This window comes from Oncorhynchus clarkii, unplaced genomic scaffold (genome assembly GCF_045791955.1).
Source record: "Oncorhynchus clarkii lewisi isolate Uvic-CL-2024 unplaced genomic scaffold, UVic_Ocla_1.0 unplaced_contig_906_pilon_pilon, whole genome shotgun sequence".
Classification (NCBI taxonomy): domain Eukaryota; kingdom Metazoa; phylum Chordata; class Actinopteri; order Salmoniformes; family Salmonidae; genus Oncorhynchus; species Oncorhynchus clarkii.
Window position 1 is genome coordinate 9,891 of NW_027259801.1, and position 9,419 is coordinate 19,309.

Genomic DNA, 9,419 nt, shown 5'->3' on the forward strand with positions numbered 1-9,419 from the left:
TATGGTCTGGGACGGTGTGTCACAGCATCATCGGACTGAGCTTGTTGTCATTGCAGGCAATCTCAACGCTGTGCGTTACAGGGAAGACATCCTCCTCCCTCATGTGGTACTCTTCCTGCAGGCTCATCCTGAAATGACCCTCCAGCATGACAATGCCACCAACCACACTGCTCGTTCTGTGTGTGATTTCATGCAGGACAGGAATGTCAGTGTTCTGCCATGGCCAGCGAAGAGCCCAGATCTCAATCCCATTGAGCAAGTCTGGAACCTGTTGGATCGGAGGGTGAGGGCCATTCCCCCCAGAAATGTCCGGGAACTTGCAGGTGCCTTGGTGGAAGAGTGGGGTAACATCTCACAGCAAGAACTGGCAACTCTGGTGAGGAGGAGATGCACTGCAGTACTAAATGCAGCTGGTGGCCACACCAGATACTGACTGTTACTTTTCATTTTGACCACCCCTTTGTTCAGGGACACATTATTCAATTTCTGTTAGTCACATGTCTGTGGAACTTTTTCAGTTTATGTTTCAGTTGTTGAATCTTGTTATGTTCATACAAGTATTTACACATGTTAAGTTTGCTGAAAATAAAAGCAGTTGACAGTGCGATGACGTTTATTTTTTTGTTTATTACCTCAATTAACCGGTGCCCCCGCACATTGACTCTGTACCGGTACCCCCTGTATAAAGCCTCCACATTGACTCTGTACCGGTACCCCCTGTATAAAGCATCCACATTGACTCTGTATTGGTACTCCCTGTATATAGCATCCACATTGACTCTGTATTGGTACTCCCTGTATAAAGCCTCCACATTGACTCTGTATTGGTACTCCCTGTATATAGCATCCACATTGACTCTGTATTGGTACTCCCTGTATATAGCCTCCACATTGACTCTGTACTGTTACCCCCTGTATATAGCATCCACATTGACTCAGTATTGGTACTCCCTGTATAAAGTCTCCACATTGACTCTGTATTGGTACTCCCTGTATAAAGCCTCCACATTGACTCTGTATTGGTACTCCCTGTATATAGCATCCACATTGACTCTGTATTGGTACTCCCTGTATATAGCATCCACATTGACTCTGTATTGGTACTCCCTGTATAAAGCCTCCACATTGACTCTGTATTGGTACTCCCTGTATAAAGCCTCCACATTGACTCTGTATTGGTACTCCCTGTATATAGCATCCACATTGACTCTGTATTGGTACTCCCTGTATATAGCATCCACATTGACTCTGTATTGGTACTCCCTGTATAAAGTCTCCACATTGACTCTGTATTGGTACTCCCTATATAAAGTCTCCACATTGACTCTGTATTGGTACTCCCTGTATAAAGCCTCCGCATTGACTCTGTATTGGTACTCCCTGTATAAAGCCTCGCTGTTGTTATTTCACTGCTGCCGTTTAATTATTTGTTACTTGAATTTCCTTTTTTTCTACTTATCCATTTTTCTTCTTAACTTCTTAAAGCATTGTTGATTAAGGGCTCGTAAGTAAGCATTTTACTGTAAGGTTGTATTCAGCATTTCACTGTTGTATTCGGCGCATGTGACAAATACAATTTGATTTGACACAGTTGAAGAACGAATTTGGATTAGTAAAGCATTAGGGGAAAAAAGAACACTCACCATTTTACCGATCATCATCACATACGGTCCTGCTTGCTGGTTGACTGCCAGAATATCTAGGAGTCTCACGTACCAGAAGATGATATTCAAGCAATACACAGTCCGGCCTGGGACAAGCACATCCTCTCCTCCGATCCTCAATCCAAAGCCCACAAAGAAGGTGACAATAGCCAGGAAGTCTGAGAGGTTAAAATAGTCACTGAACCAGACTTTAACCTTCTGGCTAATCTTCCCAGCTTCAGACATAAACATCTACAAAGAAAGATACAGAACAGACAATAGGACATGAGTGCATCCAGTGAACTGAGAGCTCAAATCAAATCAACAATGGAAACATTCTATCAACGTGAATGTGGACTCAGTACTTCTCTGTTTAAACTGTCACCTAGAAGAATGAGCTTGTTTAAAGCAAATTGAACTAAACTAAATGGTATTGAATCCTCTGAGAGACAAAGATAGCTGGGTAAGTGTCTTGTCCTTCTCATACAGTCATAGGGTCCAATCCAAATGGCAAAAGCAGTGCACTATATAGCAAATACGGTGCCAATTGGAACATAACCCTATTGATGTAGAGAGCAGGGAGCAGCATTAGCGTACCTCTCGTATCTTCTCAATGGCGGAGGTAAATATGTAGAGGATGACCACCCACTCTTGAGGAGACGGAAACTCGGGCATCCGGACCAGAACGACAAATGAGTAAAGCATCAGAAAACCCAGGTACGCCAGCTATCCAGGGGAAAACGCACACACACACACACACCTTTACACAGGCTATTATACAGACCCACAACACACACCTTTACATACCATACACAGGCTATTATACAGACCCACAACACACACACCGTTACATACCATACACAGGCTATTATACAGACCCACAAACGTACATCAGCTAGCCAGGAGACACACACCACACACATACACCTTAAATTAGGGTTATCAAGATACCAGTACCGCGATACTAGGAAGTAAGGAAGGAAAGGAAAAATGAAGCAGACTTAATTACTTGAGGAAAACAGTCCTAATGTTGGAAAAGAACTGCCTTATGTTGTCACTGAGTCACATTTGTTTATTTTGCAATCAATAGCACGCACGGTTGTACAACAGCACCACAGAGTGAAGTCTGCTTTGTGCTTGTTTTGGTATTGTAGTATTGTGATACTGGTATTGTAGTATTGTGATACCAGTATCGATACTGGTAACACACACACACACACACACTAATACAGAAAGAACCAGGTAAGCGTAAAGCTGATTGAAAATGCTTCTTTATTGTTACTAAACCCTTGTCCAAGACAATGCCCAGGGCCCATATTTAAAAAGTGTCCCCCCCCCCGTCCATATAATCTTATTTATTTAAAATCTATATCAACCCTTCTCAAACCTTTTCTCAGAGATCCCCAGATATTCCATGTATTTGAACTATTCCAGAACTAGCACACCCGAATCAACTAGTTAACTTATCATCAAGCCCTCGACCAGGTAAAACCGGTGTGCTAGTTTAGGGCCGTTAGAGGAGAGGTTTGAAAAAGTCTGATCTGTAGGGGTCATTATGACCTAAAAGGCTAAACTGATCCTATATCAGCAGTCCTACTTTGTTCCTGCTTTGTGACATACCCCCAGGTCTTTTTAGAGGTGAACACTGTGAGCCTGACTAGCGAAGCATGAAGTGAAGGAAACTACAGCATTCAACAACACCTCTCAGCCATTATACAGACCCACCCCTAGACATCAGTCATTCTAACTATGGCTCGGGGGTTAGGTAGGGTGTGTGTGGCTGTTGGAGGGCCGTGACTAAACTGAGACTGATCAGTGTGGGGATCAGTGCTGACTGGGGCAGGCAGGGTTATTATGTGGAAGCAGAGATCATGATGTGACAGACATGCAGTGAGAGATGGATCATTGTGTGGCAGGCAGCATATTTATGTTGATGTTGATTGTGGGGTAGATGAGCATTGATCTGGGTACAGCAGATATAGTTATGTTAAGGACTGTTCTACTGATGCTATCAGGACATGCAAATGAAGCCAGGGCACCTGGAACACCACCTGAGGGTACGTGTGTGTGTAGTATGCAGGGTGTGGGAGGTAGAGCTCTGGAAAAGTACACACACGCCCCAGCCTCCCTCTGTCCTCTCAACATGAACACGTTTCATGCCAGCCCTCCCTGGTCTCAGAGTACACACACTGGGCAAGTGGTGCTCAGTTTTAGACCGTTACATTGCTTCTAAAAGGGAAATCTCCACCCACCCGGGACACAATGCGATTCAAAATGAACTTACACACACACACACACACACACAGGAAATATCCCAGGAGGAGGAAGGAAACATCCCTTCCATTTAAGCTGCTTGGCGGCTCCACAGGGAAAACCTTGGTAGTCAGAACTCTGCTGTACCATTAAACATAGTAGGGCCCAGAGTGTCTGCTAGTCAGCTCACATGGAGGGGGTAGAGCCAGGGGCTAGGGATTCATACCGTGTTGAACCAGAATTTGACGATGGGGGCGTGGTAGAAGGCGTAGAACTTCCTGGTTAGAGGAAGTCTTCGGGAGCGGACCTGTGTCTCCGCCTCATCCTTCACCTCCACGTTGTCATCCGCCTTCGCCTCCTGGAACACATCCTGGAGAAGAATCATGTTTAATAACGCCTCTTTAATAGACTGTATAGACATGTATATGTCCATATATATACATGCAGACTGAAAACAGACCACAGCACCAGAAATTAAGAAACCATGAATGAAGAGAGCACTGCAGTCCAACCCTCTCTCTCATATAGCTACCCTCATAGCTAAATCCCAGGACCCTCATAGCTAAACCCCGGGATCATCATAGCTTCCCCTCATAGCTAAATCCCAGGACCCTCATAGCTTCCCCCTCATAGCTAAACCCCAGGACCATCATAGCTTCCCCTCATAGCTAAATCCCAGGACCCTCATAGCTTCCCCTCATAGCTAAACCCCGGGATCAGCATAGCTTCCCCTCATAGCTAAACCCCGGGATGAGCATAGCTTCCCCTCATAGCTAAACCCCGGGATCATCATAGCTTCCCTCATAGCTAAACCCCGGGATCATCAGCTTCCCCTCATAGCTAAACCCCGGGATCATCATAGCTTCTCCTCATAGCTAAACCCCGGGATCATCATAGCTTCCCCTCATAGCTAAACCCCGGGATCATCATAGCTTCCCTCATAGCTAAACCCCAGGACCCTCATAGCTAAATCCCAGGATCATCAGAATACCAGTAGCACCAGTGTACTTGCCAGAACAGACACAGTAAGATAAGAAAAGAAAACAGATGAGATGAACTCTGTCATATTGATTCTGACCATCTGTATGTTGTCGGTGGTGTTATGGAAGTTGTGTTCGCTGTCCTCCATGGTCATCTGATGGGCGTCCTGACTCTGAGGGATGTGGGACATCTCTGCCTTTGTCTTGTACTCCAACAGGAGGATTGCAGGAGGCACCAGGATACTGAGGATCACCTAGAGATATATACATTATTAGATTTCGTTTTTAAATGTATTTATTGTATATGTTTACTCAGGAGGGACCAGGATAATGAGAATCACCTAGAGATATATACATTATTATATTTAGTTTTTAAATGTATTTATTGTATATATTTATTTATGTTTACTCAGGAGGCACCAGGATACTGAGGATCACCTAGAGATATATACATTATTAGATTTAGTTTTTAAATGTATTTATTGTATATATTTATTTATGTTTACTCAGGAGGGACCAGGATACTGAGGATCACCTAGAGATATATACATTATTATATGTAGTTTTTAAATGTATTTATTGTATATATGTTTATTTATGTTTACTCAGGAGGGACCAGGATACTGAGGATCACCTAGAGATATATACATTATTATATTTAGTTTTTAAATGTATTTATTGTATATATGTTTATTTATGTTTACTCAGGAGGGACCAGGATACTGAGGATCACCTGGAAAAACGAAATACATCTATAATAACCATCCAAGCACAGAGCCATGTGGAACACTATTGAGTGTGTGTGTATATATATATATACACTGCATTGCTGGGCAGTGTCACCTTGTACCAGGAGTTCTTCCTCATGTTGAGTCGTCCCATCCACATGTCTGACAGCAGCAGCTGGGTACAGGTGTGAGCCACAAAGGGTCGTAACCGCGACGACACGGCCAGCTTCAGACAGGTGCTGTTACTCCAGTTCTTCAGTTCGTAGGTCAGCAGTTTCATCGCCATGGTTTCATCCTGTCTGAATGACTGCTCCAGGAGGTCCACTGCTAGGGTGCCAAATTCACTATGAAATAATAATCATCATCAACCTTACATTACTCCAGACATCATCCCTCTGAACATGACACACACATACCACGGATCTCAACTCACTGAAAACACCATCATTAACATCCTCATCAGTCACCACAACACAGCTCCTCATGGTCACTTCACTCACAAAAATAGTCTGATACATCACATACTAATACTCAGTAATACCATACTTCAAGTAGCCTTGAGTATTAGTGGACTACTTGTAGTAATGCATCATACTTGGAGTACTTAAAGTATTAGTATGTAATCTGTCACATATTATAGTAGTCTTGAGTATTAGTGAGGATTGAAGTGTCCTAGTTATTTGGTGTGTAATGTGTCATACTTGGAGTAGTCCTTGAGTTCCTGGGAGGTGTCGTCGACCACGTCACTCTTCTTGGCCTCATAGCCCATGGAGCGACAGAGTTTACAGGCCACCAGGGCCTTGGCCATGCTTTCCTCCCCATGCTGCCAGAAGAACAGAGACATCTTCTGCCTATTCATCAGGACGGCCCACATCAGCAGCTCATTGAACGGGTACGGGAACCTGCGGTGTCTCTGGGTCATCGATGTCAACTATCTCCTCCTTGGCTTTTTTCTTGGACTGGTCTGTCGCCGACTCCAACTAAGAGGGAGAGGGGTGGGCGTCAAGAGGGCGATTTGAATAATCTGATGGCTCAGTTCTGTGGGTGTGTATGTGTGTGTGTGTGTGTGCACACACCTTGGGTTTGTAGTGATTTGATTGATTTATTTCATTCATGCTCGCAGTCAACAAGAGTAATGCAGAATGCACAGTTACATTCAGACAATACTTCAAAAACAAGATACTACATTAAATAAAAAAAGGTTCCATCTTACAAGAAATTACAGTTTAAAGAGTCACATTTTGTTATTAAAAAGTCTGATGGCAGATGTCAATGGTAGAATTTTTCAGCCCATTTTTCCTTGCATTGATGCTGGACAGTTGGTTCTGGTTGTGGAGGACTCTGCCAGTACTCTCCCCCTTCTCTGTGGTAGGAGATCCTGTAGACGGTGGTCAGGTTGGTGCATGTCAGTGATCAATCTTACTGCTGCTTGCTCTCTCCATGGCTGTAGTGGTGGAAGGGTCAGTGGGATGTCTCTGTTTTTGTTATTATCTTGCTTGTCCTTTTCTGTACCTTATCCAGTGCAGCTTGCTGCATCTTGGTGCAGCCTACCAGCAACACACTGTCATACTCCAGGCATGGTCAAATTACATTGGTATAGATTCCACAAGGTCATCAGTGGACAGGCTGTTTCTTGCCATCACACAAGTCACAGTGTGTTCTCAAATATGACTCTCCATGTTGTGCGTGTGTGTGTGTACCTTGGGTTTGTATGGCTGTGCAGTCTTGATGAAGTGGTTGTGCCTGGTCTTCTCCTTCTTGTCGGCCTGGATACTGAACGACTCTTGGCTCTTCCTCAGGTGGGACCCAGGCCCTGCAGAGTGGCGACCTGACCTCTGAGAGAGAGACAGAGAAAAAGATAGAGAACAGTTTACTTTCACCATTACTCTAAATTAATCAATCAGTGAAAGATCAAAACAATGTGTGAACAATGAGTTTAACCCTTGACCCTGAAGCAAACTTACGTTTTAACCTTTTATCTTCAACCCTTAACACTAACCGTTAACCCTTACCCTGCTGTTGCCATGGAGATTGTTGTAGATGATCCTGAAGCGTTTCCTGGTGTAGTTGCACCTGTAAGTCCCGCCCATCAGGTACTCTATCACCAGGCCAATGTCAATTAAGGTCATCTTGTAGTTAGGGGGGAGATTCCCCTTGGAAACAATTAGAGTCATAGTGAGCCATACTAATCAACAACACCATCATCATCAATTACTATTGTTCAATTAATTCAAACTTTGACAATCAATGGTTGACAAGAAGTCAAAGATGTACCTGTTGACATCCCTTACGAGGTTGAAGAGCGTGGGATTGGTAGGGGACTGTTTCTGGAACAAGAAGAGACACAGATAAAACACGATGCCCAGCAGGACCATGGATAAACAGACCGTTTAGAAATGATTTTGACAGAATACGAATCAAACGTTAGAATTGAGAGGTTGCACGTGTGATGAGAACAGTAAATGGTACCAGCATAGAGCCCTGTGGAGCATCATTACATGTATGTGTGTGAAATTGGTGAGCTGTGTGTGTGTTACCGTGTTGTATAGCTCCTCCAGCCGTGTGATGGTAAGGAACCTGTGCATGCTAACTCCATTCTCAATCAGGAGCTTCACAAACTCCACACGGTCCATCACTAAGGCATCCAGCATGGCCTGCTCCAACGAACCCACCTGCGCACACACACACACACACACACACACACCTCAACATGGATCCAACATTGACTGCACTAACAATGAATAAATACACCAGACCAGTTCAAATTAGTCAAAATAAACAGTCTACTGGCAGCCTTCCTGTAGCCTGTCCCTTGGGTCATATAGGACCACTGACTCTGGAGTGGCTAGCTTAGGAGATATTTGGGGTTTAAATGACATTTATTCCATTTAGGCTGATACTGATGAAAAGCACGTTCATAATAGATGCAGTCTTGACAGACAGCCAGCCACACAGACAGACAGAGAGCCAGCCACACAGACAGACAGAGAGAGAGCCAGCCACACAGACAGACAGACAGAGCCAGCCACACAGACAGACAGACAGAGAGCCAGCCACACAGACAGACAGACAGAGAGCCAGCCACACAGACAGACAGAGAGCCAGCCACACAGACAGACAGAAAGCCAGCCACACAGACAGACAGAAAGCCAGCCACACAGACAGCCAGCCACATAAACAGAGAGAGCCAGCCAGCCAGAGAAAGAGCCGAAGAGAGCCAGCCAGCCACAGATAGACGTACCAGTAGCTGCTGTCCGTAGACAAACACATGGTTCTTGGCGATGTCCACCCGGTCCCAGGCCAGAGTCAGAACCAGCTGGTCAAACGCAGACTCATTGGTGCCTGGAGGAGCAGCACACAAATCACATGTTATTGGTCACATGCGTTAAATACAACAGGTGTAGACTTTGCAGGAAAATGCTCACCTACGAGCCCGTTCCCAACAATGCAGAGATAAGAAAGACAAATATTTGCTAAATAAAAGGAAATAGTAACAAACACATTAACGAGGCTGTATACGAGGAGTACCAGTACTGAGTCAATGTGCAGGGGTACCAGGTAGTAACGAGGCTATATACGAGGAGTACCAGTACTGAGTCAATGTGCAGGGGTACCAGGTAGGAACGAGGCTGTATACGAGGAGTACCAGTACTGAGTCAATGTGCAGGGGTACCAGGTAGGAACGAGGCTGTATACGAGGAGTACCAGTACTGAGTCAATGTGCAGGGGTACCAGGTAGTAACGAGGCTATATACGAGGAGTACCAGTACTGAGTCAATGTGCAGGGGTACCAGGTAGTAACGAGGCTATATACG

General features: G+C 44.6%; 1 pseudogene; it reads right to left on the reverse strand.

Moving 5' to 3' along the window:
• Positions 1-1,441: 1,441 nt before the first annotated feature.
• On the reverse strand, positions 1,442-8,946 carry LOC139400865 (transient receptor potential cation channel subfamily M member 7-like; annotated as a pseudogene).
• Positions 8,947-9,419: the final 473 nt, after the last annotated feature.